This window comes from Microtus pennsylvanicus, chromosome 9, assembly GCF_037038515.1.
Source record: "Microtus pennsylvanicus isolate mMicPen1 chromosome 9, mMicPen1.hap1, whole genome shotgun sequence".
Taxonomy (NCBI): Eukaryota; Metazoa; Chordata; class Mammalia; order Rodentia; family Cricetidae; genus Microtus; species Microtus pennsylvanicus.
This window is the reverse complement of record NC_134587.1, coordinates 45,251,796-45,271,526: the sequence shown is the minus strand read 5'-3', so window position 1 is coordinate 45,271,526 and position 19,731 is coordinate 45,251,796.

Genomic DNA, 19,731 nt, shown 5'->3' with positions numbered 1-19,731 from the left:
AACATCTCTGGCCTCTCTGAGCTTGAGCCTAGCCTGGTCTACATAGCAGTACCAGGCCAGCCAAGGCTAATCAGTGAAACCTTGTCTCAAAAAAGCCAATAATACCAATAATAATAGTAGTAGTAACAGCAACAACAGTCAGGCAATGGTGGCGCACTCCTTTAATCCCTGCACTTGGGAAGCAGAGGCAGGTAGATCTCTGTGAGTTCAAGGCCAGCCTGGTTTACAGAGCAAGTTCCAGGACAGCCAGGACTGTTACATAGAGGAAAGCCTACCTTGGAAAATAAAAAATAAAAATAATAATAATAAATAGAAATTATTTGTAGAAACACAAACCTGGGAAGATGTAAGGCATAAGTCTTGGAGGAGCTGGCACATGCTTGGTAGGAAAAGGCTAACTAGAAAGAAGGCTCACACTGACTGTGGACGCTGTGTGGCAAGATCCTCAACCAGAAACCTAAGCCCCCAGTTCTGAGGGCAAGTAGCAAGGCAGGCGGGGGTTGGTACGTGTGTCTGGACACTCCAAATTCTTTGTAGCAGGAAGCAGGGTTTCCCTAAGGACAGAGGGTTCCATCAGAGCCAGGTCAAGACTGCTGCTCTTCTTAACTGGGCTGTTGGCTGTGGAATCCTGTGCAGCGCGCCCTCCAGGGCTGGCTGGGACTGAACGTTCCCCACCCAGCGAGGCCAGAGGCATTCAGCGATCCTACCGCTCTGGGGAGCTGGCCTTGCTGAGCCCCCAGGGAAGGCAACCCAGCGGAGGAGGGCCTCTGCAGAGATGAGTCAGGCCCTCCAAGAGCTCTGGACCCCTTGGGCTCTTGGGCTTCTCAGAAGGCCCAGCAGTGCCCAGGAGAGAACTGAACAAGGGTGGGGAACAGGCCGTTCTAGGGCTTGGAGATCTGGTACAGAGTCAGAGGAGGCTCTCACTGCCTCATTCCAGCCAGTATGGCTGGCTGGGTTCTGGATCAGTTCAGCCTAGTTAACAGTGGCACGGAGCACTCATGGCGAGCCCTGAGCCAGTCGTCTCCTGGCAACACCAGCACACAGGGCAGACCCTCCCCCACCCACCCGCATTTCTTTCTTTTTCTTGTTTTTTTGTTGTTGTTGCAACAGGGTCTCATGCATTCAAGATGGCCTGGTATGTATGTATCCTGAGTCTCCTGTGCACCAGTGTACCTAGTTTATATGGGGCTGGAAATTTAATCCAGGGCCCCATGTTTGGGGTGAGCACAGTACCTTCCGAGCCACAACCCCTGTCCTTTTTTGAAAAAAATTACCTTTTATCCCCCCCCTCTATATATATATACATATATATATTTACTTTTATTATATATACTGTTTTATATAATATAAATATTTATATTAATATATAAATATAAGTATAAATATAAATATATATTATAATTTATTATGAGTATGTACATGTGTGTGGAAGGCATAGGACAATTTACAGGAACTGGTTCTCCTCCTACCATGTGGGTCTCAGGAATCTCAAGCGCCTTTGCTGGCTGAGCCATCTCTCGTGCCCCAGCTCTCGTTAACTTTTGGGGGACTCTCCTGCTAGGTGAGCTCTCGGCCACTGAGCTACACGTCCATCCTTCTTCGTGCTTATTTTTGAGACAGAGTCTTCCAACCTTGCTTAGGCTAGCCTTGATTTCCTCCTGAAGCCCATGTTGGCTTTCGGCTTTTGATCCCCCTGCTTCCACCTCCTAAGTAGCTGGAATCAGAGGTGTGTTTCTCCAGCCCAGTCTGCAAGCCTTTTTCCAGATGAAGAAACTGAGTGTCACAGAGACAAACCCTCCTGCCAGGCAACCTTTCCCTGGGGAATGGGAGACCCCACCAGCCTTGAAGATACCAGGATTGGAAGTCTGACCTGGGAGGCCTACAGCCAGTAAGGAGGTTTTGGGGGCAAAGGCCACCTCAGCTGCCAGACTGCCTCTGGGGAAGTGCCCACTTCTGTTTCTTATAACTTTGTGGGTTTTTTTTTTTTTTTGTTATTTTGTTTTGTTTTTCAAGATAGGGTTTCCTTGTAGCTTTTGGAGCCTGTCCTGAACTATTTCTTATAGACCAGGCTGGCCTCGAACTCACAGAGATCTGCCTGCCTCTGCCTCCCGAGTGCTGGGATTAAAGGCTTGCGCCACTACCTCCCCAGCTAACTTTGTTTTGTAGATCTGCCCAGACCTGGGTGGCCCATGAGTGGAGTCCTTTTAAGGATGTCATGATGGGTCAGAACCACAGGGGTCCTTCAACTCTTGTAATCTAACTTTCCTGAGGAAAATGGAGGCCAGAGAAGTCCAGGGCCTCTGGATAGCCATAGAAACTCCTGGGTAGCCTTGGGCTCCTGGACCCAGGCCCTGAGGAAGCAAAGACTCAGCCTAGAGAGTGAGTGCCAGTGAACTTTGGGGAGGAAGTGGAAGGGGATTGACGTGCTGCAGGCTTTATCAGGTCCAGAACACTCGCTCACCTTGGGGGTAAGCAAGAGGCAACCTAAGTGAGCCAGGTCACGGTGTGTTTGCTTTCTTCTGGGTCGTCCAGGGTACCCAAGCTGCCGTGCCCTCTGTGGGACTTCTGTTGTCGTCTCAGATGGTAACTGGAGGGAAGAGACCATCCCCTCTTCCTTCTGGCCCCCACCCCCATTCCGAGAGAGGGCAGGCCAAGGCCTTGGGGTACCTATCCTCCTTTCAGTCTGGCATCTGGATAATGGGTGCGGGCCAGCTCTGTGACCTTCTTTCCATGCACTGTGTGTCCCCTGGGCCAGGACCTTCCTGAGGGGAGCACTGCAGGCCTGGCATCCTGAGCCCCATTCTTCCCACAGCCCTTCTGCACATATGAGGCCCCCAGCTGTGCTGGACACCCTTTGTGAGTCACTGGGGTGGAGCAAGAAAAGGAAGCCCTAGTCCTTACCACACGAAGCTCTGAGTCCCAAGGTCAGGTCTCTATTTCAGTCTCTGTTAGTCATTACATGATGGTTAGCTTTTTTTCCCTCAAACAAGCACTTGTATGGTCTAGAACTCCCTATGTAGACCAGGCTGGTTTCGAACTCACAGAGCTCTGCCTCCCGAGTGCTTGGATTAATGGTGTGAGCCTCCACACTGAGTTGACAAAGTTGTGAGCCTTGTCAACTTGACCCAACTTGGAATCACATGAGAAGAGTCTCAATGAGAGATTGTCTGTATTGAAAAGAGTTGGCCTGTGAGTATGTCTATGGCTCGTGTCTGGGGGCTGAAAATAGTTTTAAGTTAATTTATTTGGAACTGCCCAGACTACTATGGACAGCACCTGTCTCAGTTAGGGTTTCTATTGCTGCAACGAAACTCCAGGAACGCCAGGACCAAAGAGCAATCTGGGGAGGAAAAGGTTTATTAGTTCAGCATTGCTGTCTGTCACTGTCAGTGAAGGAAGTCAGAACAGGAACTCAAACAGGGCAGGATCACAGAGACAGGAGCTGATACAGAGTCCATGGAGGGGTGCTACTTACTGACTTGCTCCCCATGGCTTGCTCAGCCTGTTTTCTTATAGAAGCCAGGATCAGCAGCCCAGGGATGGCCCCACCCACAATGAACTGGGCCCTTCCCTTTTATTACTAAATGAGAAAATGCCCCACAGGGGGATCTCAAGGAGGCCTTTCCTCAGCTGAGGCTCCTTCCTCTGATGACTCTGGCTTGTGTCAGGTTGACACACAAGACCACCCAATGCAGCACCATCCCCTCTTCTTGGGTCAGAACCCTGTAAGAGTGGAAAAACTGAGCTGAGTAATGGGAGGGGGGGAGACACGTCATACTCATTACCTCCACATTGACTGAGTCTGTGATGTGTCCAGTCGCATCACGGTTCTGCCACCACGTCTCCTCCGCAGTGATGGACTGGAATGTAGAACTGTGAGTCAGAATGAACCTTTTCTGCCCTAAGCTGCCTTTGTTTGGGGTGTTTGGGGTGCTTTATCACAGCAACAGAAATGGAACTAGGGCCCTGCATGACTTGTTCTTCGTGGATCCTTCAGACACCTGCTTCTGGAAGGCAGAAGGAAGGGAGCAGGGATGCAGAGAGAGGCGGATCACTGGACTACATGGTACTGTACACTCCCAGCGGCTGAAAACTGAAATCCAGCACACTGCTCATTCCACATGGTTATAAACACCATCCAGAAAACCTTGGGTGGCTGTCCAGGCAGCCAGATATTTCTGTCATTACTCACATTTTTTTGTAAGTTGCTTGCCCGCACTTCCTGCTCACTCAATTAATATTATTCCCTTTTTGGGTCTCTGAGGGAGTTGAAGACTAGATAGTTATAGTTTTCCTTGTTTACCTGACACAGAAAGTAAGTTATGATAGAAAGTAAATTAGGTACAAGACTTTAGACTTATTTAGATAAGATAGATATGGAATATTTTCTCTGAATTTGCCAAATGCAAATGGACTAGACATTGTTGATGTATTTATTACCTGTATATATTATATATAGTTATTGTACTTATATGTAGTTTTTCTTATATTAATTATAGCCTTTTTTATTTTAGACAAAAAGGGGAAATGTAGTGGCATTTAATTTGTATTTTAATAAATAAAACTTGCCTGAAGATCTGAAAAGTAAAACAACCACACTGGCCAGCCTTATAGACCAGGCAACAATAGCACACACCTTTAATCCCAGTAGCCACACTAGTAGCCATAGAAACCAGGTGGTAGTGGTGCATGCCTTTAATCCCAGCCCTAGAGAGGAATATAAGACAGGAGGAGACAGTTCTCAGGCTCAGTCTCATTCTGAGGTTTTCTGGAGGCAGGATCGCCATTTCAGGCTGAGGTAGAGGTAAGAGCCAATGGCTGGCTGTTTTGCTTTTCTGACCTTCAGGTTGAAACCCAATTTCTCTCTGTGTTAATTGCACAGGACCCTTTGGTGCTCAACCGAGCATCTCAAATGAGCTGGGAACATTTGTGACTTGAGCTCCTCTTTAACTTAATTTCAGCACTTAGGAAGCAGAGGCAGCCAGATCTCTGAGTTCGAGGCTAGCCTGGTCTATAGAGGGAGTTCCAATTTCTGAAGGACATTAAACTCCTAAGGGCTTGCACCTGTGGGCTTGCAGCCCTGAATTTTAACTGGAATACCTGAGGTCTTCAGGAAGCCACTCCAGCCCCTTGACTGGTGAGGCCATGATGTTGCTGGCTTCTCTGCTGTAAGACATGGGTTCTGATGATTCCAGATGAACTTGGGACTGGGCTGGGATCTGGGAAGCATAGTGAAATGGGCCGTCCATGGATCAGACTTCCCCAAAGAGAATATTGGCTCTCCCCTGAGTGTGAATACTTCCCTCCACAGCTCACTGGAGAAGAGGGATCTCTGGGGTCTTCGTCACCCACTTGTTCTCTGCCTGCCCCTAGGAGAATGTCTCTTGCTGGAAGATCTGCTTGGCCCAGCTCAGCTGGCATTGGATGGGATAGGCACAGGGTGCCACATGCTGAGCAAGCTGTGTGACTATCAACAGGGGCTGAATGCCTTGTACTTAGCCATTCCAGCAGGCCAGTGAGGAAGAGATAGCCAGGATCATTTCTGCAGGACACTAGAGGCTGGGGTTGACGGTGGCCAAGAGCTCTCTGATCCTGGTCATGCCTCAGCAAGGAAAATAGCAAATGGATGCCCTGGTAGCCAGGAGGTCCTGGGAGCATTTGAGAGCAGGAAGAGACATCAGGGCCACTTGGTGGAACCTTTTAAAAAATTACTCTGTCTGTTTGGTGTGGTGTGTGTGTAGTGTGTGTGTGTCCCGTGTGTGTGTGTGTGTGTGTGTGTGTGTGGTTCATGTGTGTGCGGTGTCTGTAGTATGATGTGTGTGGTTTGTGAGTAGTGTGGTGTGTGGTTTGTGTGTGTGTGTCTGTAGTGTGTGTGGTGTGTTTGTAGTATGTATGGTTGTGTGTAACGTGTGTGTATGTGTGTGTATAAAGTGTGTGTGTGTGAAATGTGTGTGTTTTGTGTGTGTGTCTGTAGTGTTTGTGGTGTGTGTGTGTAACGTGTGTGTACATGTGTGTATGTGTGAAATGTGTGTGAGTGGTTTGTGTGTAGTGTGTATCTGTAGTGTGTGTGCGCGCGTGCGCGCGCACACGCACGCAGTCAGCTCTCTCCTTTTACCATCCCAGGCTAAACTCAGGTCATTCCGCTTGTCCACAAGCACCTGGCTTGCTGGCCCCTCATCCACATTTAGTAAAGAAATTCGTTGTTTTGTTAGTTGTTCCTTGTTTAACCAGGTTAGCTGGGCTCTGGGTTGTTTGTTTCAAAGCCTGCTTTTGGCTTTGTTGATTTCTTCCCCACTCATTCTGTCTTTATTGTTGCCGGTTTCCCCACTTCAAAGCTTTCCTCTGCAGGTGTGACTCGGACAAATGCACTTAACACTGGATTGCTGAGTGAATATCAATTTGGTGCCATTTTTAAAAAATAGTCTTTTTAAAAATTTTACATACCAATCCCAGTTCCCTCTCCCTCCTCCTTTCCTCCCAGTTCCCTCTTCCTCTCCCTCCCTCCTCCCAGTTCCCTCTCCCTCCCTCCCCTCCTCTCCTCCCAGTTCCCTCTCCCTCCCTCCCCTCCTCTCCTCCCAGTTCCCTCTCTCTCTCTCCCTCCCCTGCTCTCCTCCCAGTTCCCTCTCCCTCCTCCTCTCCTCCCAGTTCCCTCTTCCTCTCCCTCCCTCCTCCCAGTTCCCTCTCCCTTCCTCCCCTCCTCTCCTCCCAGTTCCCTCTCCCTCCCTCCCCTCCTCTCCTCACAGTTTTGAGCCATTTTACATGTCTGCATTCATATTATTTTTCTAGACCATCAAATATTTCACAAACCCTGTTGATGTCTTCTTAAATGATTTTTAATCAGTTAGTTATTGTGCATGTGTGGGTGTGACAGGGGTGGGGTCAAGGACAGCCTGTGGATTGTGTGTAGTTGGAGTGATGGGGTGGGGTCAAGGACAGCCTGTGGATTGTGTGTAGTTGGAGTGACGGGGTGGGGTCAAGGACAGCCTGTGGATTGTGTGTAGTTGGAGTGATGGGGTGGGGTCAAGGACAGCCTGTGGATTGTGTGTAGTTGGAGTGACGGGGTGGGGTCAAGGACAGCCTGTGGAATGTCATCGTCTGTGGAGGTGAAAGGATGGGAATGAGAATAGGGAGGAATGTCCTCTCTCTCCACGTTTCTGTGGGGCCTGGGGACTAAACATAGTTTCCAGCTTTTCTCAACAAGCACCTTACCCTCTGAGCATTTCATCAGCCTTTTAATTTCCTGTTATTTTATTTATTTATTGTTATTATTTCTGTTTGTTGTTTTTGCAAGGCAGGGTCTCATTATGTAGCCCTGGCTGTCCTGGGACTCACTCTGTAGCCCAGGCTGGCCTCGAGCTCAGAGATCTGCCTGCCTCTGCCTCCCGAGTGCTGGGATTAAAGGTGTGTGTCATTATATCCTGCATCAACATCATCATCATCATCATCATCATCATCATCATCATCATCATCATCATCATTATTGAGACAAGGTCTCACTATGTAGCTCTGACTGACCTGAAACTCACTACATAGACCAGGCTGGCCTTGAACTCATAGAGATCCACCTGCCTCTGTTTCCTGAGTGCTGAGATTAAAAGGTGTGCTCTACCATGCCTGCCCCCTTATTTTTTTAGACTCCTCTATAGCCCAGACTAGCCTTGAACTTGCTATGTAGCCAGCACAGCCAGCTTTGTTGATGTTGTCACAGGACCTTAATAAATGACTTCCCCGCCTTGGTCTGAACTAACTGAGGTGACCCGTGCAGCCGGCAGACAGGTATGGAGGGATAAGCCTGTAATCAAGGTGCACTGGGGACAGAGGAGGAGAGCAGGAGGCAGGCTGGGGCTTCACAGTGAGACTTTGTCTCAGAAACCGAAAGGCGGAGGAGTGAAGTGGGCGGGGGATGAATAGTATAATGAAATAAGTGAATGAAAATGTCGAAGTCAGACTCATTAATTTGTAAGATAACTTAAAAAGTTGAAGATGATGGCAACTGGAGATAGCCCGTGTGTTTCTTAATCTTGAAGATGTGCCTGGCAGCCTCCTCCCACCCTGACCACCTCCATCCTCACTGTGCACAGCCAGAGTTGCTGGAGGTAGCGGGTAGAGTGACGGTGACAGGAAGGAGACATCACTCCCACAAAGAGAAAGGGTGAGTTAGTCACAGGGGCTCGGTTCATTCTAACAACCTAGAGGCAAAAGGGGGTAGAGAGGTGGGGGAGGATTACAGTCAGCTCCCTCCATGTGGAAGAAAACTTCCAAACGAGGAAAAAAACATTCCCACATTCCTCTAGCTCCACTGATTCAATCATATCTCTTTAGTGGAAAAAGAAAAAAGCCAGAACCAAGCAGTGGTGGCACACACCTTTAATCCCAGCATTTGGGTAGCAGAGGCCGGTGGATCTCTGTGAGCTGGAGGCCCTCCTGGTCTACAGAGTGAGCTCCAGGATATTCAGGACTTCATAGTCCCTGTCTCAAAACTCAAAACAAATAAATAACAACATGTAGATGGAGTTTTCTGACTAGATGGCGGATCTGTTCCCCACATAACCACTCAGATTTATTATTAATTATAAATGTTTGGCCAATAGCTCAGGCTGGTTACTAGCTAACTCTTACATTTTAAATTAACCCATATTTCTTATTTACCTTCTGCCACGTGACAGTAACTTCTTTCAACACAGCAAGTTCATCTTGCTTCTCTCTGTATCTGCTCCCAACTCCTGAGACTCCTCCCTTTGTCTTCCCAGGTTCTCTGTGTCTTGCTGTTCCAGCTATACCTCCTGCCTAGCTACCAGCCAGTCAGCTCTTTTATTAAGCCAATCAGAAGGCACCTTGTCAAAGATACATCTTCACAGTGTACAAAAAGATTATTTCATCACAACCACAAAAAAGAGTTAGGGACTGGAGAACTGGCTCAGAGGTTAAGAATACCGGCTGCTCTTGCAGAAGACCCAGGTTTAGTTCCCAGCAGCCACACAGTGGCTCACAATCACCTATAACTCCAGTTCCAGGGGACCTGACACCCCCTTTTGAACTCCAAGGGCAGCCACATGCATGTACACATACATACACTCAGACATACACATAAAGACTTTAATCACAACACTCAGGAGGCAGAGGCAGGTGGATCTCTGTGAGTTCGAGTCCGGCCTGGTCTACAAATCAAGTTGCAGGACAGTCAAGGTTACACAGAAAAACCTTGTCTTGAAAAACCAAAACAAAAAGATTTATTTTTATCATTTTAAGTTATGTCTGTGTGTGTTTGTATGGGTATGGGCTTGTGAGTTCATGTGCCATTGGAGGCCAGAGGTGCAGGTCCTTATGGAACTGGAGTTGTGAGGCATCTGATTTAGGTGCTAGAAACTGAATGAGGGTCCTTCACAAGAAAGGTTCATGTTCTTAACTGCAGAACCATCTCCCCACTTGTGTGTGTGTGTGAAAGATGACTGTTAATTTCTAATTCTTCTGCCTCCACCACCAAAGTACAGGGCTGCAGGCCCGTGTCACCACACCCAGGTTTCTGCAGCTCTGGACATGGAGTCCAGGGCTTTGTACACACCAGGCAAGCACTCTACCATCTGAACCCTGGCCCCAGCCGGATCGTATTTTTATTGTCAATGGTTGTGGCTGAGTTACTGCTGGTCCCCAGTATCTATTCTCTTTCTTGGAAAGTCAGAAGCTTTAATTGGTGCATAGTGATCTTGGTAGGGACTACATTTCCCAGCATCCCTTGGTCTTTGAGAAGTAGAAGTGGCAAGTGTTCAAACTGCAGATGCTTCTTGTCTTAGGTCTACAGATGTCTAAGCAGGGTAATCAGGTGTTCAGAGCAGGGTTCAGAGCTAGGTGGAGCTGCAGTTGAGGTCAGGTATGAGATCAGAGGACCAGCAGGATGCTTGGGAGGACTGGCCTGATGGCAGAGAGAAGTCACGGGGAAGGTCAGGAAAGCCTTGAAGATTGAAGATGAGCGGCAAGAACACAGACAAGGGGGACAGGCTCAGTGGGTAAACTGTGTGCTGCTCTTGCAGAGGACCCGAGCTGGGTTCCAAGCACCCACAGTGAGTGGCTCAGGAGATTTCATGCCCTCTTCTGGCCTCTGTGGGCACCTGCACTCGTGTGCACATACTCACACATAAGTACATACAATCACAAATAAAATAAATCCTAGCAACAACAAAGCCCAGACATGTCTGTACCCCTAGCATGGACGGGAGACAGAGACAGTAGATCCTCAGTGCTCACTGGACACTCAGTCAGTGAACTTGGGATTCAGTGAGAGATCCTGCCTCAAAAAACTCGAGATGAGGAGCAATGGAAAACCACTGATGTCAACCTACAGAAGGCCCTCGGTTCAGCCTCTTACTGAACAAAATAAAAAAGTAAAAAGATTATAGATAGAGAAGACAGACAACTCCTATGGTTGACCTTTGACCCACACACAGCGGTGTGGCACTGCACACACACAAAGAAATAAACGTCACACCTTGAATCCCAGCACTCATGAGGCAGAGGCAGAAGGATTTCTTTGAGTTATAAGCCAACCTGGTCTGTTTCTAGAACATGCTTCAGGCCAGCCAGAGTTACAGTGAGACCTTGTCTCAGGGAGGAGAGAGAGAGAGAGAGAGAGAGAGAGAGAGAGAGAGAGAGAGAGAGAATGAATGTAGATGGTGGAACAGAAATAGTAGCTGCGCGTTTGTGTGTAGTGCAGCAGGCACCACCGTGTGGGCGTGTCCAGCCTGAGTGTAGCCCTGGGGTCCTCCAACCTCAAAGATAACTCCTCAGAGTCAGGCTGCTCCGGACCCCAAGACTGTGGCAAAACTACCAAACAGTTAAAAACACACAGCTCAGTTCCATTTCCCCCAAATTCACAGGGCCGGAAAATACAGAGATGCAAAGATATTGGTTTTTTTTTCGCTTTCGTTTTTTGGTTTTTAACAAGGACAGCAAATAAACAAACAAACAAAAATCCAAAAGCAAAACAACAACAATTTAAAAAAAACCCAGGACTTTCATCTCTGGCAACAGCGCAGAACACCCCTTGCTACAAGCGCTGGCTGGGAATGGTAGCGGGAAAATATAACAAACACCCTTTTAAATGCATGGCTGAGCTTGCTAGAAAGGACGGGTGCTCCCTAGGGACCTCAACAAAGAAGCCGAAAACCAGGCAGGAATGCAGAGCCAGTGTAGCTGCAGCAGCGGGGGAAGGGCCTAGGCCAGCAGTTGGCCATGCTGGCTGGGGGACTGGAGTTTATAGCCCCTGTGGGGACAAGAAAGGTGGCAAAGGAGGCCCACTCGGAGCCAGATCTGCAGAGTCTCGGACTGTCGAGAGAAAGCAAAGGAAAGCCTTAGTTTGTAGGGGTGGGCGCTGCCAGGACCTAGAGAAACAGAGCTGCTCTGCAGATTTGTAAAGTCTTGGCCTCAAGGGGTTTGGATTTTAAATTTAGACTCTACTCATAGGGCCCCGGAGATACCCAAAGTAAGAATTTAACACACAAAAGGGTCCTTAGACACTGGGCAGAAACAAGACTAAGGCCTTAGTCTCAGTCAGGGTTCCCAGAGATCTGGCAGGCGAGCTCACAAAGGGAACCTGCAAGAGGAAGGTGAGAGCCAGCACCGAAGACTCAGTGCTTCAGGCTCATCAGATGGTAGGACTGAGCTCCCTGGGGGCTTGCAGGTTTGCTCTGTCTCCAGCATCCTCCCTGGGGCATGCTGGTTTGCTCTCTCTGTGTCTCCAGCATCCTCTCTGGGGAATGCTGGTTTGCTCTCTGTGTCTTCAGCATCCTTCTTTAGTCTTGCTGGTTTGCTCTCTCTGTGTCTCCAACACCTTCCCTGTGGTGGGGCCATGCTGGTTTGCTCTGTGTGTCTCCAGCATCCTCCCTGGGCCATGCTGGTTTGTTCTCTCTGTGTCTCTAGCATCCTCCCAGGGGCATGCTGGTTTGTTCTCTGTGTCTTCAGCATCCTTCTTTAGTCTTGCTGGTTTGCTCTGTGTGTGGGGCCATGCTGGTTTGTTCTCTCTGTGTCTCCAGCATCCTCCCTGGGCCATGCTGGTTTGTTCTCTCTGTGTCTCTAGCATCCTCTCTGGGGAATGCTGGTTTGTTCTCTGTGTCTTCAGCATCCTTCTTTAGTCTTGCTGGTTTGCTCTGTGTGTGGGGCCATGCTGGTTTGCTCTGTGTGTCTCCAGCATCCTCCCTGGGCCATGCTGGTTTGTTCTCTCTGTGTCTCCAGCATCCTCCCTGGGGCATGCTGGTTTGCTCTGTCTCCAGCATCCTCTCTGGGCCATGCTGGTTTGCTCTGTGTGTCTCCAGCATCCTCCCTGGGGCATGCTGGTTTGCTCTCTGTGTCTCCAGCATCCTCCCTGGGCCATGCTGGTTTGCTCTCTGTGTCTCCAGCATCCTCCCTGGGCCATGCTGGTTTGTTCTCTCTGTGTCTCCAGCATCCTCCCTGGGGCATGATGGTTTGCTCTCTGTGTCTCCAGCATCCTCCATGACACCACATAAACATCTGTGGTGCTGGATAAATGTGCACGCAAAGCTTGAAGGAGCAAGCCTGTGGTCCCACCTAGCCAGCTCCCAAAACTTTTTGGATTCTGAATCATTGAATGGTTGATTTGGTTTTGCACTTAGATAGCCTCAACCTCCGTCCTCCCAGCCCCTGCTATAGGAGTGGGACTGGGGTGGTCAGAGAGGAAGACTGAAGGTTGTTTGGGCTAAAATGGACTCTAATTAGCTCTCCCAAGCCCTCAACCTAGGATGGGGGAGAAGGGACAAGCTCATGAAAAGATGAGCGAGTGAGCCTTACCACGACAGGGGCGGGGAGGGGGGTCAGGGTACGATGTAGCTCGATGGGTCAGTGTTACAGTGGCCGCTTTACATGTTTGTAGTCTGGAATCAATCTCCGCCCAGGAAAAAAAGAAAAAAGAGAAAAAGAAAAAGAAAAAACAAACACAAACAAAAACCCAAAAACAGTCCTCAGAAAATAAAATTAAGACAGTACACACTGCTCCTGTTTCCAGTTTCTCTTGATCAGAGCTGATCTGAAGGGAGGCCTATAGTTTACAGGAAGCCTTTTCTCGTTTATCCACTCCCTCACCCACCAGCCCACCCCTAAGAAGACAGCAGGATGAAGCACAGGTGAGGGCTCACGCCTGTGATCCCAGCTCTCTGGAGGATGTGCCAGTGGGAAAGCCACAAGTTCACAAACACTTTGCACTCCATGGTGAGTCCCAGGACAGTCTAGGCTGCCACGTGAGGACACGTCTCAAAAACTAAACTAAAGCCAGGCAGTGGTGGCACACATCTTTAATCCCAGCACTCAGGAGACAGAGGCAGGTGAACTACAGAATTCAAGGTCAGCTTGGTCTACAGAGGAAGTTCCTGGACAGCCAGGGCTATGCAGAGAGACCCTGTCTCAACACACCCGCCACCCCCACCAAATACATTAAATAAAATGGATGAGAATATCATTTTATCTATAAGAGGACCTTTCCAAGCCGTATTTCCCCTAAACCATTTGTTGGTGTCTGGGAGCAAGGTGTCAAAGGTCACAGGGTCAGATGACAACATCCACCAAAGGTTCCAAAAGGGGTTTGGTCGCTGCTGGGAAGACTTGGAATAAAGCTCACCCAGTGTTCCCAGCTGGCAGGCCTCTGCCCTTCAGGGTGTAGCGCTGGAGGGCAGGGAGGGAACTGTGGTGGGAGGAGCTTCCTGGAGGAGGTGCAAGGAGTACTTACTCTGCCAGGCCCCAGATGTGAGCTTCTGGCACAGACCAGACCTGGCTGAACCTCCTCGCTGACTTGCTTGGCAAAGCATGCTGGCAAAGCCAGGTTTACTCTGGGCCATTTGCATCTCATTTGCATCAATCTGCATATGTGGCGGCACAGCCTGGTCTCTTATGCATTTAAATTGCAAGTTATTTGTCTCTCTTTGAAAGCTCTCATTTTCCCCCCTGGGGGAGTTGGCCCCATTTCTCCAGGTCCCCCTTTTAACATAAAAATCTGTTGAGGTCATTCAACATGAGGTAAAGCCACCAAACTGGGGTGCAATGATGGGCGTTTGCTCTTTGGGTTTCCAGAACCACTCTTTTAAAAAAAAAACAACAACAACAAAACAACAGCCAAGTCCCTATGGCCCAACTGGGCACATGTCCCTTGTGTTACAGATGTGGAGACTGAGGAAAAGAGCCAAAGAGATGTCCAGTCTTACCACGTTGGCAGCAGGATCCTGGTCAGGGCTTCTAATTTCTGATCCCAGACTAGAAGGGCCTTGAGAGATTATCTCTTTCTGTAGGTGGAGGGACAGGATCTCGCTGGAGGTCACACAGCTAGTTTAGATAGCTGTAGTGGTTCCCACAGTACCATTCAAAGACAGTAAAACCCTCTACAAGGTGCAGCTTTTGACTGTTTGTGGGTAATCTACTCCAGATGGGAACTCCCCCTGTAGACACCAAGTGTTTTGATGTTCTTCTGATTTAGGTTGTTTGAAGGCCACTGAATGAGTATCAGTACGCAGCTGTGAACTGGGCAAGAGTCCTTGATAACTAACTCTGTTAGCTGGTGGCTTTTCCTGTCCTGGGGGCACATCCTAGGAGGGGCAAGTCCCTCCCTGGACTTAGCAGATGAATCTCCAGAGTGACCCCTGGAACTCTCTGATATGATGGCAGCTTGTGTGCCCCACAGTGTCACCAGAACAGGATGGGGACTTCCTCAAAGGCAGCATGGGTCACATTACTGGGTGGATAGCTCGATGGGATTGAGGATCACCCTGGAAACAAGGGGTTAACTGAGGTGGGAAGACTCATTCTAACTGTGGGCAGCAGCATCCCACAGCCTGGGCTCCTAGATTGGATAAAAGGGAGAAAGTGAGCTAAGCACCCAACATTCATTTCCCTCTGGCTCCTTAGTGTGGCTGCCATGTGACCAGAGCCTCCTGCTCTGTGGTGGACCGGATACCGTAGGCAGAAGAAAGCCTTAGGTGGCCTCTAGGGAGGTGTTTGGTGCCAGAAATAAGAAGACCACCATAGGAGAACGTGTGTGTGCATGCGTGAGTGTGTGCGTGTGTGTGCATGAGCTGCCCATCGTAAACACCACGTTTACTAAACTCCTTGCCCTAGGTAGGCACCAGCTGGGCTGCACTTGGCTTGTCCTGCCTTCCTGCCTGTCAGGGTTGTTTTCTCTTGCTGAGATTTGGATAAAAAGTGTTCCCCCAAAAGCCTCCTATGTGGGAGGCATGGCTCCCAACTGGTGGCGCTATTTTGAGAGGCTCTGGAAAGTTTTGGAGGCGGGGCCTAACTGAAGGATGTTGGCCAATGAGAACATGTTCATGGAGACTGCCTCTTATGGAACCATGTCTGTCTGTCATCTGTCTCCGTTTCCTACCCAGTAGGAGGTAAGTAGCCTCTTGCCAAAATTGATTTTTTTCATTGCTGACAAGAAGCAGCCTAAGGTAAGAGAGCACTCATTTTGAAGCACAGTGTGGTACCCAGTCCATCATGGAGAAGACACGCCAGCAGATGCGTGCATCACATCATGTCCACTGTCAGGAGGGAGGGAGAGACGGATGCTAGTGCTTTCCTTGTTTTTCAGTCTAGGACATCAGACCATGGGATGGGGCAGTCCACATTTAGGATGGCCTGGAAATGCCCTGGCACACGGCCAGGGGTGTGTCTCTTACGAGGACCTAAATCCAGTCAAACTGACAGTGCAGAATGATGGCCACTGTGGAGTTCACGGCTCTGCCACACACTCCTACCACTATGACATTTGTTGTACCAAGAGATGGAATCAACCGAGCCTGAAACCTCTGAGTCTTTGAGCTAGGATACTTTATGCCTCCCTCAGGGTATGCTGTGTGGGATAATGCTCTTGTACAATGCAAAGATTTGTCACTAATATTGGTTTAATAAAATGCTGATTGACCAGTAACCAGGCAGGAAGTACAGGCTGGCCACCAGACTAAAGAATTTGGAGACGAGGAAAGGCAGAGACCCAGTCACAAACCAGATGTAAAGCAAGCAAGATGAGACTGCCTCACTGAGAAAAGGTACCAAGCCAGATGGCTAAACATAGATAAGAATTATGGGTTAATTTAAATTGTAAGAGCTATTTAGTAATAAGCCTGAGTAATGGGCTAGTTTATAATTAACATAAGCCTCTATGTGTTTCTTTGGGACCAGGGGTGGGACAGAAACTTCCGTCTACAGTACGTCAGGCATTCCATCACAGTGAGAAGTCTGATGATCCACCACAGGGACCCAGCAAGACTCAGGGAGGTGAAGGCCACAGTGGAGGTGACCGAGTCGAGGTTCAGCCTCTTGACTGACTGCTTTGATCCAAACAATACCACTGCATTTCCTCCAAAGATCTATCATTTCCCTTGCAAGTAAATTGTGGCAGCTACAGCCCTGCTTCAGCAGCGAGACTTGCTGCTAGGTAAATGGTGTATGCATGAGCATGGAACTGTAGTAAATCTAAGGCTAGCTGGGTGGTGGAGGTGGTAGTCATGGCTCAAGCCTTCAATCCCAGCGCTTAGGACACACAGGCAGGTGGATCGCTGTTGGGGAATATTATTTTCAGGTGTGTGACTTTTGTTTATGCTGCATTTGTTTAACTCTGTGGAGCTGGGTTACTGTGCCTGTCTAAAACACCTGATGGTCTAATAGAGAGCTGAACAGCCAAAATAGCAAGGCAGGAGCAAGGATAGGTGGGCTAGCAGGCAGAGAGGATAAATAGAAGAACTCTGAGAGAACTAGGAGCAAGGAAAGTCAAACGGTGGTGGCAGAGGTCTTTAATCCTAGCACTTGGGAGGCAGAGGCAGGTGGATCTCTGTGAGTCGAGGTCAGCCTGGTCTACAAAAAGAGTTCCAGGACATCCAGTAATACAGAGAAACCTTATCTTGAAAAACAAAAAGATGAAACAAAACAAAAAAACAAAGAGAGAGAGAGAGAAGAAGAAGACGACGACGACGACGACGACGACGACGAAGAAGAAGAAGAAGAAGAAGAAGACGACGGCTGGAGAGATGGCTCAGAGGTTAAGAGCACTGACTGCTCTTCCTGAAGTCCTGAGTTCAAATTCCAGGAACCACATGGTGGCTCTCAACCATCTATAATGAGATATGGTGCCCTCTCTGGCATGGAGGTGTATAGGCAGTAGAAACATTGTATACACAATAAATAAATCTTTAAAAAAAGAAGGAGGAGGAGGAGGAGAGGGGAGGAGAGGGCACCAAGGTCCACCCAATCAGTCACAGAGTAAAAAGGAAAGAAAGGCATACAGAAATAAAGATAAAAGGCCAAAGGCAAAAGGTAGTTGAGATAATTTAAGATAAGAAAATAAGAAAAGTTGGCAAGAAACAAACCAAGCTAAGGCTGGGCATTCATAACTAAGACTAAGCCTCCATGTGTGATTTACTTGGGAGCTGGATGGTGGGCCCCCCAAAAGGTCAAAAGAGATCTCTGTGAGTTCAGGCCAACCTGTTCTTTTTTGTTTGTTTGTTTGTTTGTTTTTAGAGACAGGGTTTCTCTGTAGCTTTGGAGCCTGTCCTGGAACTCCCTTTGTAGACCAGGCTGGTCTCGAACTCACAGAGATCTGCCTGCCTCTACCTCCCGAGTGCTGGGATTAAAGGCGTGCGCCACCACTGCCCGGCAGGCCAACCTGTTCTACAGAGGAGTTCCAGGACAGCCAGAGAAACCCTCCCTCAAAAAACAAAACATAAGGGCTGGAGAGATGGCTCAGCGGTTAAGAGCATTGCCTGCTCTTCCAAAAGTCCTGAGTTCAATTCCCAGCAACCACATGGTGGCTCACAACCATCTGTAATGAGGTCTGGTGCCCTCTTCTGGCCTGCAGACACACACAGACAGAATATTGTATACATATAAATAAATAAATAAATATTTTTAAAAAAAACCAGTAAAAGACAGTCGGGAGTACCGTACTTTCCCAGTGTTGCCGGGACAAAATGCCACAGTCTGGGTGACTATCAGCTGCACAGGAAACCCAGGGTCTGCAGCCCAGGCATTGGTAGGTCGGTTCCTTGGGGGCTCCAGGGCAGACTGCTCTACTTTGTCTCCTAGCTTCTTATGGCAGCTGCTGGTGTTGCCAATTTACACCTCTAGCTCCATCTTTTCCTGCCGTCCTTCCTGTCCCCATCCTCTTCCTATGAGGGCACTCATTGTACTAAGCGTCTACCTCACCCCAGAACAGAATGTTCCCCCAAAGTAGTGGGGGAAGGGATGGGACTTCAGCTTACCTTTAGGGAAATTGGGGAAGGGATGGGACTTCAGCTTACCTTTAGGGAGAATGTAGTTCAAGTACAGCAAAGTGGAGAGGGCGTGTGGAAACTTTTTTAAATAATTGAAGTAAAATCCTAGACCAGGCAGTGGTGTGGCACACCTTTAATCCCAGCACTTGGAGGCAGAGGCAAGCAGTTCTGAGTTTGAGGTCAGCCTGGTCTACAGAGCGAGTTCCAAGACAACCAGAGTGGTTACATAGAGAAACCCTATCTCAGAAAAACAAAACAACCCAACCTCCCTCCGCCCCGCCTTGAAAAAAAAAAAACCGAAAAGAAGAAAGAAAGTTGGGCATGACAGTTTATGCCTTGGGTAGTGGAGGCAGAAAGACTGTGAGTTCGCAAGGTCATCCTCAGCTACACATGAGTTTGAGGCCAGCCAGGGCTCCGTGAGTCCCTGTCTGAAACAACAACAGAAAGTCTATTAGATTCAGTTCAAAAAAGATCCCTGTGGGAGGTAGGATGGCTGAGCAGAGTGCTTCCTACCAAGCCTGACAAGCTGAATGGAATTACCAGAGCCCACGTGGTAGAGAAAGGAAGGTCCCCTGACCTCTACATGTGTGCTGTGGACTGTGGCATGCACACTTTGGAGCTCTCTCTCTCCCCCCACCTCCCTCTCTCTCCCTTTCTCCCTTCTTCCCTCTCTCCCTCTCTCTCTCACCCCCTCTCCCTCCTTCTCTCTTCCTTCTCTCACTCTCTCTCTCTCCCTCCCTTCCTCCCTCTCTCTCTCCTCCCTTTCTCTCACCACCACCACCCCCCCTGCTCGAACATACATACAATTGACAAAGTAAATAAATGTTTCTTTTTAAAGAGAGGTCAGTGAGTTTAAGGCAGGTCCAATCATCTACAATGAAGCTAGTAAAACAAAAGGGAAATGGAGAAAAGAAACAAAGTCTCAATGACCCATAGGACAAGATGTCCCCAGACCTGCAATCAGGGCCTCAGAGGCAGAAAGAGAACCAGGAAGAAAAACAGTGGTTTAAGGAATATTGGCAGAAAATATTGTAAGTTTAACTGAAAAAAAAGAGCTTTCAGTGAGGAAGTTCAGTGAACCCCAAAAGATGAGTTCAAAGACAATCCCATTCAGTACACAGTGACCAGACGCCAAGAAGAAAAGAGAGTGAGTGTGTTTGGGTGTGTGTATGGTAGAACTCAGATGCAGAGTCCTGGCCTAGGACATACAGGTTCTGAGTTCAGTTCTCTCCTTTTCAAAATCTTTTTTGGGTGTGTGTGTGTGTGGGGGGGTTGAGACAGCATCTCTCTACGTAGCCCTGGCTGTCCTTTTAAAATCATGTTTTGAGGGCTTGCAAGATGTCCCAGTGCTTAAGAGTAAGGGCTGCCTCTCATCAAAAAAATATTTAAACCAGAGAGAGGTGGCACCAGCCTTTAATCCCAGAATTTGGGAGGCAGAAGCAGGCAGAGTTCTGTGAGTTCGAGACCAGCTTGG